The following is a 7865-nucleotide window of genomic DNA, read 5'->3' on the forward strand; positions in this document are numbered from 1 at the left end:
AGTACATCCGAGTGATTTTGTGTTGTACTTTGTAGTTTTGTGTACTTTTGTGTTTCCCACAGCGTGGGTTACCTTTTGTTGAATAAATATTGTTACATGGACACTCTTGTCTCCGCATCTCGGGATCCAGAACCCGGCCGAGGCCGAATCCTAACATGTACAGTTACCTTTACACTTGCGATAGTTTGGAAGCTGTAAAATTTGAAGCTCAAAGTGGGAAGGTAACTGTATTGTTCTTATTTTTTCATACATTTTGAAAACCTTTTAAATTGTGCGATCATTGACTATTTCTCCAATAGCAACACGGTCCCAAGAACAAAGACGAAATAGCCTTTGCACTTGAGGAAACAATTCACTTCCTGTCGATGGAAACGGAAGCCTCCTGCTTGAGCGCCACACTGTTATCAGACTTTTGGACTATTTTGACAGTTTTCCTGACCACAAGTACAGGATTCATACCCTCATACCCCGGGGCCAATCAAAACCATTGCCATGAAACAGACGCCTGGCTTGTGAAGACAATGTCTCATTCTGGAGGAAGAGTTCCAGGACACAGAAGAGTCCCAGGAACCCGGGATGCATGTGGCAGGAAAGAATTCCCGTCTTTCCAGGATGGAATGACGAAGGAGCTTTCAGAAGTACAAAGGAGTTCTCAGACCCGCAGACAAATTCCGAGCAATAAAAGGAAATGAATTTAGGAAGCATAAAAAAGCATCTACAGGATTTTAGTCATCAAGAGGATAAGTAAATTGAGTATGAAATGTGAGAGGACGTTCATGGACAACCTTCTAGCCTCTCTTCTAACGTTCCAAAAACACTGCTGGTGTAATTCAGGCCATAACAGGGTAAAGAAGGAACTGTGTGGCCAAATATCCACCGAAACGACTCAGTCATGTGATCACCATCCGTGTTTCCATTGTGCCACGGCTTGTGAGAAGATTCATGCAGTCGCAGCACCTTTATTCCTCTCTGGCTAATTTTCACCAGGTTGTTGATCGTCCCGTCAGGACAACTGACCTGCTTTGCGCTAATGTGAAGCATGCCTACAGGGTCCACTTGGGAAGTCTAACCACAACCTGGTCCATCTTCAACCACAATACACCCCTTTGGTTCAAAGGCAGTTTCCATCAGGAAATGGTGTTCTGCAGTGGAGGATGCGCTGAGAGCTTGGAAGCCACAAACTGAGAGGACTGCCAGACAGAGTACCTCCCCCCAAGACTGTTCAACGTTACCCTAACACCAAACACAGGAAGTGGCACAGGAAGTCAAGGCTGTCCTCGACAGGAAACCTTTTAGGAGCAAGGACAGAATGTCAGTCCAGCAGGAGGCAAGGGGAGAAGAAGATGAGGTCTAGAATGGTGTGAAAACCATCACAGGCTGCAACCCCAAGAAGCTGACAGCAGGGGGGAGCAGTGAGGGCTAACAAACTGAAAATATTCCTCCCAGCCTTCTTCTTTATTTGCTTATTTGTATGTGTTATTGCTCTGTACCAGTTGTTTATTTCATAATTGGTTTAAACAGGTAGGTGTTCTCACCTGCCTGCCTTGTCCCGCCACCTCAGCCAAAGCCAAAAACTTGTCTTTTCTGCCTCCTCTGCCAGCTCCTTGGTGACTTTGTGTAGCTCCGTGCCCCTCAGCCCCAGTTCTTTAAGTAGGCAGGTTGTTGAGACCCCTACAAAACCCCTGGTGCCCACCTCCACTGGGAAGAATCGTGTGCTCCAACCATTCTCCCTGCATTCTGCAACAAGGTCGGTGTATTTTTGCCCTTTTCCTCGCATAGGCTCCATCCATCCCCTCCTCCCATGGAACAGTGAGCTCCACCAGCAGCACAGCCTTAGTCCACAGCAGCATATCTGGCCGTAGTGTGGTGCTGCAGAGCTGCCTGCCCTAGTCCACCTCCATTCTACACTCCACACCTGGCAACAGAAGGGTGGGTGCTGGTCTCCTACCAGCAGTTTGCCCCAGTTCCCCCTACCTCAGGAATTGGGTCTACTGCTGTATGCCCGGCTTGCTCCCATTACTCACCTCTTGCATTCTCTTCTCTACCACCTCTGCCAATTTCCTCAACATCTGGTCGTGCCGCAATGTGTACCAGCCCTGAGATAGCGCGGCCTTGAATCCTGATAGGGTGTGTTGTAGGGAAGCACTCATGGTCCCGCAGAGGTCGCAGCCACTGTTGGAGGTTTTGGGGGGAGGGCAGCGTCTCATATGTTGCCCTGAGGAGGAAGCTGAGTCGAGCCCCTGGCAGTTTCCAGAAGTCTGCCCAGCTTACCACTCGACTCACAACCTCCTCCCATGTTGTCCAGCATCCCTGCTGCCCTTGCGCCACTGCCTTGACCCTGTACACTTCCTCAGCCATTTTTGTCACTTCAGAGATCACAAGGTCCTTTCTCTCTTTTCTGTTAGCACTGGACCACATCATGGGCGGGCATCCCCATCCAAGGCCAGCACACCCTGTCTGGACTCTGCCCACTACTTCTTGGAGCTGCAGCGCTCTGTACCTCCTCTTCAGCCTTCCATTTCCTCCCAGTTACCACGCGGGCCTCCATGTCCCTCACCGTTTCATCTGCAGAGTCCCTCAGCTCCATTACCAGCCTTGCCTTCTCCTGTGTACCCTATGGTGATCGATTTCAGGGGAAGCTGGAGTATGTTGTTTCCATACAGGCTGGCCGATGAGTGGCACCTTGGAAGCCCTCGCCACTTACGGACAAACGAGCATCACCTCCTGGTGAGCTTGGATATACAGTCATCCCTCGTTTATGCCGGTTAATTGTTTCCGACTCGACCGCAATAAGTGGATTTCCGCGAAGTAGGATTCAATATTAATACATAGAATATTTTTGTAGTTATGGCATAGGAAACCTGTTTACGACCTTCTAAATACAGTTTTTTTAACATTATGAGAGCCTTCTAGACAGGAAATAACACCCCCATAGTCACCTTTAAATCTGTATTACCTGTAGATAGATATAATCAGAGAAAATAACACATATTAGACATACTGTAAATGAGACAACTCACACAAATGCAGTTCCTTGATTTTTTTTTGGACAGCATGCTTCCTGCGGTGGCTCTTGCCTCATCAATGTATTGTAATGGTGGCATTAAATGGCGTTACACTGGTATTACCCAATACAGTAGACATAATAAGGGTAAATAAACTATTTAAGACATTAATCAAATTCCTGCTCAAGCAGTGTCACAGTAAATGTGTTCCCTAGGGGACCTTAGTGGCGGGCGGACAGAGGTTCAGAGTTGAGTTTTAGCTTATTGTGGTTGTGGCCCCAACAGTACCCTGTTTTATTATTCTGATTATTATTTTATTGTTATTATTATTGTTGTTCCTGTTGTGAGATCATTTAAACTGCAATAAATACATTTTGTCTGTGCTTGCGCTTATGTTGCGCTTGTCTGTGCTCACCGAACAATTACTGACACCAAGTGGCCAATGTAGAATACTACATTCAAAAGTAGAACGCTTCTTCTGCCTTGTATCTTAGTTCAGTTCGTTTAGAGATGTTTATGCTTGAAATTTGTATGCGAGTACGAGTACTGCAGCACCTCCTGTATGACATTTCTGTGTATTTTATTGTGGGATTAGCAAGAATAATGATGTCATTCTTCCATTAAAGACATTACAGAGGCTGTAGAAAGTCATTATATTCCCGTCCACATGCTGACAAACACAAACAGGCAGGCGCCATGATCCAAAAATCTGTCCGAGTGCAAAGGCAAGGCTTGTGCACTAAACCGAAAAGAGACGCTGGTGGCAGCCTCACCTTCGCTTTCTGCCCTGTATTTTATCAGGAAATGTGCAAATTCAGCCACGTTTAATTCAGAAAATGTTTAAAAATAATTGGAATCATACAGAAAATACATTTCTAATACAGAGCAGAGCCTCACCTGACGGCACGTCACTGCACAACACGCAAGCTTAGCAAAACATAAATTAATGTACCTATGGCTGATATGTTTCTGCATTCTTTTTTATTTGCTAAGTTATTATTCATTATATTCTGTATTGATTCCTTCATATGTTTCCTTTTTATATTTTCTGCCTCTTCCTACTCCTTTTTAGCACTTTCATGACCTATGCCTCACTGAAATGTAGACATGATTGACAGCAGTAAAGACAAATCAGTCCAGCCAATGAATGTACGTGCTAAACCCTTACGTAATATAACAGTACTGCTCATAACAGAGACGCTATTCTCCTGATTGCATCCAATGTATGGGAGCATTTAAGGTTGCTGAAAAAGACATGGACTTACCTCTCGTCGTTCTACTCTTGAATGTCAAAGGATCTTCCTGTTAGTAGAAAGTGGTGTTAGTTTGGAGTTAGATGAAGTGGATAACATCGCTGCCATGAATTTATACCCGGGAGGCACAGCGAGTGGCGCGCCTTGCTGCCAAGACACACATGAAGCACTGTGTGACCTTGAGAGGAGGATGACACTGGGGCAAACAGTCGCTCTCTGTTTGACACAATCACATCATTTACGTGCACACGATATTCATGTGCGAACACAATCAATCCTGACAAAACTTTTCCGACACGTAGACATCCTTTTTCGCGTTGACAATTCTGAACCAATGTGACCTTTGAGGATCGTGGGATTTGTTTGGGTGCGGCATGGCGCGGAACGCAGGCGGTAAAGGTTTGCATTTGAGGGGTGAGGAGGAAACAAATGTAAATCGTAGATACTGTACACTTACATACTTCAATTTTATGAAGTACATCCATCAACACTTATCATTTTTATACCAGCATGTGAGAAACTTCAACAGAACACTTTTGGAAGTACACTTTTGCTAACGTGTCCAGTATACAAATACAGTAAGCCCTCATTCCATCCATCCATCCATCCATCATCCATCCATCCATCCATCCATCCATCATCCATCATCCATCCATCCATCCGTCTTTTTTCACTTATCCAAGGTCAGGTCGTGGTGGCAGCAGCCTTAGCAGGGAAGCCTCGGCTACTTCATCAAGCTCCTCCCGGCGGATCCTGGGACGTTCCCTCAGAGATGTTCACAAGTCTTTTTCAAGTCAAGTCTCAAGTCTTTGGTCATGCGCCCAAGTCAAACCTCAAGTCTCTAAAAAAATAAATCCGTCATGTCTCTTCTTCGCCACAGGGTCATCTGAGGTACTAATGCGTGGGGCCGCGAGCTGCGCACCCGATGCGTAGTATGGTTGCCATGGTTACCATGTCAAAAAGGAGGGAATGACATTAAGCTCGTCGGACGTTTCAGAGTTCCCCAATGTTAATACGCCAAAAAAAAAAGCTAGGAAAAAAAACAATGATTGCTCACGAGTCCTAAAACACAAGTCCAAATCAAGTCTGAAGTCTCTTTGTGTGCGACTTAAGTGCAACTCGAGTCCGAATCACAAACTCGAGTCCCCATCTCTGTGTTCCCAGGCCGGGAGAGAGACATAGTCTCACCATCGTGTCCTGGGTCTTCCCTGAGGCCTCCTAATGGTCAGACATGCCCTCAACAGCTTCCCATGGAGGCGTCCGGGAGCCATCCTGACCAGATGCGCGAGCCACCTCATGTGGCTCCTCTCAATGTGGAGGAGCAGCGGTTCTACTCTGAGTTTCTCCCAGATTCCAGAGCTTCCCACCTTATCGCTAACGGAGAATGTAAGCCCTCGTTTATTGCAGTTAATTGGTTCCAGCTGCGAAGTAGGATTCTTTATTTGTAAATATTGTCGTAGTTAGAGCATAGAAGACCTGAAGACCTTCTAAATACGGATTTTCACATTATTACAGCCCTCTAGACATTCATTCATACATTCAGTTTTTTTCACAGACCACATTTGGCTAATTTTTTCATACCTGACAATTTCGACAGCCCACTTGCAGTCTTTCTCAGAGTGGTCATGTGATGTTCCTGTGATGTGTCAAGTCAGCTGATTTATACAGATGGTGTTGCTGTCTTTCTGTCAGCGAAGGCAGGGCAACAGCGCCATCCGCCGTCCGACTTCTTGAGGACCACATCCCAGGTATGAGAGAGCGCAAAGGCCCCCTTGTCCCAAGTTATGGTCCTGTGATTACGTGATCACGTCACCACTCTGAAAAATATCAGTTCCCGACTCGAAAAGGGAGACAAGCTTTTTTTCAAGCATAACTTTCACTTTGACACAAATATTTTTTGCTTTTGTGACAGCTCAAATATCTAAACAACTACTGCATACTAACATAAACAACACAAAGAAAATATAATATGTCAAAATAGAGAAAAAACAAGATTGTGGATACAAGCGGCTGGACCCAACCTTCTAGATAGGGTGAGGAGCCTGGTGAACATGGAGAGGAGCCAGTTGCCTGAGGTATCTAGCCCGGATGCCTCACTGATGAGGTGTTCCAGGCATGCCCAGCTGGGAGAAAGCCCCGGTAGACCTATCTCACAGCTGGCCTGGGAACACCTCACTGCCCTCCTGGTGGAATTGGAATAGGTGGCCAAAGACCACAAAGTTTAGACTTCCCTACTTTGACTGCTGCCTTCGCGAAAAATGGATGGATGGCAAATGTCTTTACAGCAATGGAGGTCTCCTTGATTTTAATGTAAATGTAGAGCACATAAGCTGTGTGACGGTAAAGCACAATTCAAGAAAGACATGAGGAGAACAAAGGGTCAACATATTAATAGTTTGAGTCAGTGAAAGATCATGTTGGTGTGAGCTGCAGTCAAATGGGCATAAATGACCAAAGCATTTGAACACACCAATCAATTACACAAACATTTCAGTTGGCAGTGGTTCAGTCCATCAGCACTTCAGCCTTGGAACCAGAAAGTCCCACTTCGAGTACCCATGTGAACAAATTGCAACTAGTTGTTAGAGAGAGACGTACTGCTTCCTGACTATCGAGGTGCCCTTGAGCAAAACACCAAATCCTCCAATGTCAAAATGTCACAATAGTGTACATACATTGATCACTACAATAAATATACAAAACAATGATAATACATTTACAAATTGTAAACAGTATCTCTGAAGATTTACCTCAGGGGTGTCCAAATCTTTTCTAGTGAGGGCCACATTGTGAAAAATGAAAAGATGCAACCTAATTTCCCAAACATGACAACTTTATTTTGTTTTTCTTCTCATAATATTATAATATAATATAAAAACATACTGTATGTTTTTTTCATACATTTCAACTCTATGCTCCTAGAATTACATAATTTTTCCTCATTTATTATATTTTGACTTTATTCTCGTAACGTTATAACTTTTTCCGCAACCTCACTTTCTAACTTTATTTGTTTTGCTTCTCACAATATTCAGATTTTTTTAAATTATGTTTCGTCTTTAATATTTCAACTTTATGCAACTAAAATGTAGTTATTTTTCCTCACAATATTATGCCGTTACTCTCGTAAAATTATGCAATTTTTCTGTTAGATTAGAAGTTTTTACTTACTTTAATATTTAGACGTTATCCTTGTAACATTACTGCAGATTTTTTCCATTTTTGCTTTTTCTTTTTTTTTAGTTTTCTTGTTAAATTGTGTTTTTAGAATGTGCCGCGGGCCAATAAAAAAAAACTGCAGGCCGCAAATGGCCCCAGGCCGCATTTTGGACACCCCGGGTCAAACTGCTCTCCGCTCAATCAGAATGTTGATCAATGGACCCTGCAAATAAACGCTAAATAACATATAAGCAACAATAAAAGAATCAAACCTCGCAGGGTGGAGCCTTAACACATGAACGCCACCTCTGATCTCAATGGTGAAACTTTTCAGCTAACCGTCTACAAACTCTTGGGAGTCCATGGATCTTGAGGCGCTGCACGATGACAGTATGATGACACAGCACGCAGGGAAACACTAAATGTAAGCAAAAGCGGAAAATCCTAC

At 44.2% G+C, this 7865-nt stretch overlaps 1 protein-coding gene across 2 annotated transcripts in view; it reads right to left on the bottom strand.

Moving 5' to 3' along the window:
* The window catches only part of stxbp6l (syntaxin binding protein 6 (amisyn), like), a 30808-nt gene extending 26370 nt beyond the window's left edge, over positions 1-4438 (bottom strand). For both annotated transcript variants that reach the window (XM_054761153.1, XM_054761152.1), the window contains exon 1: positions 4271-4438. The gene's annotated coding sequence lies outside the window, so the exon portion shown is untranslated. The remainder of the gene's footprint in view (positions 1-4270) is intronic.
* Positions 4439-7865: the final 3427 nt, after the last annotated feature.

The sequence above is a fragment of the Dunckerocampus dactyliophorus genome, chromosome 19 (genome assembly GCF_027744805.1).
Source record: "Dunckerocampus dactyliophorus isolate RoL2022-P2 chromosome 19, RoL_Ddac_1.1, whole genome shotgun sequence".
Lineage (NCBI taxonomy): Eukaryota > Metazoa > Chordata > Actinopteri > Syngnathiformes > Syngnathidae > Dunckerocampus > Dunckerocampus dactyliophorus.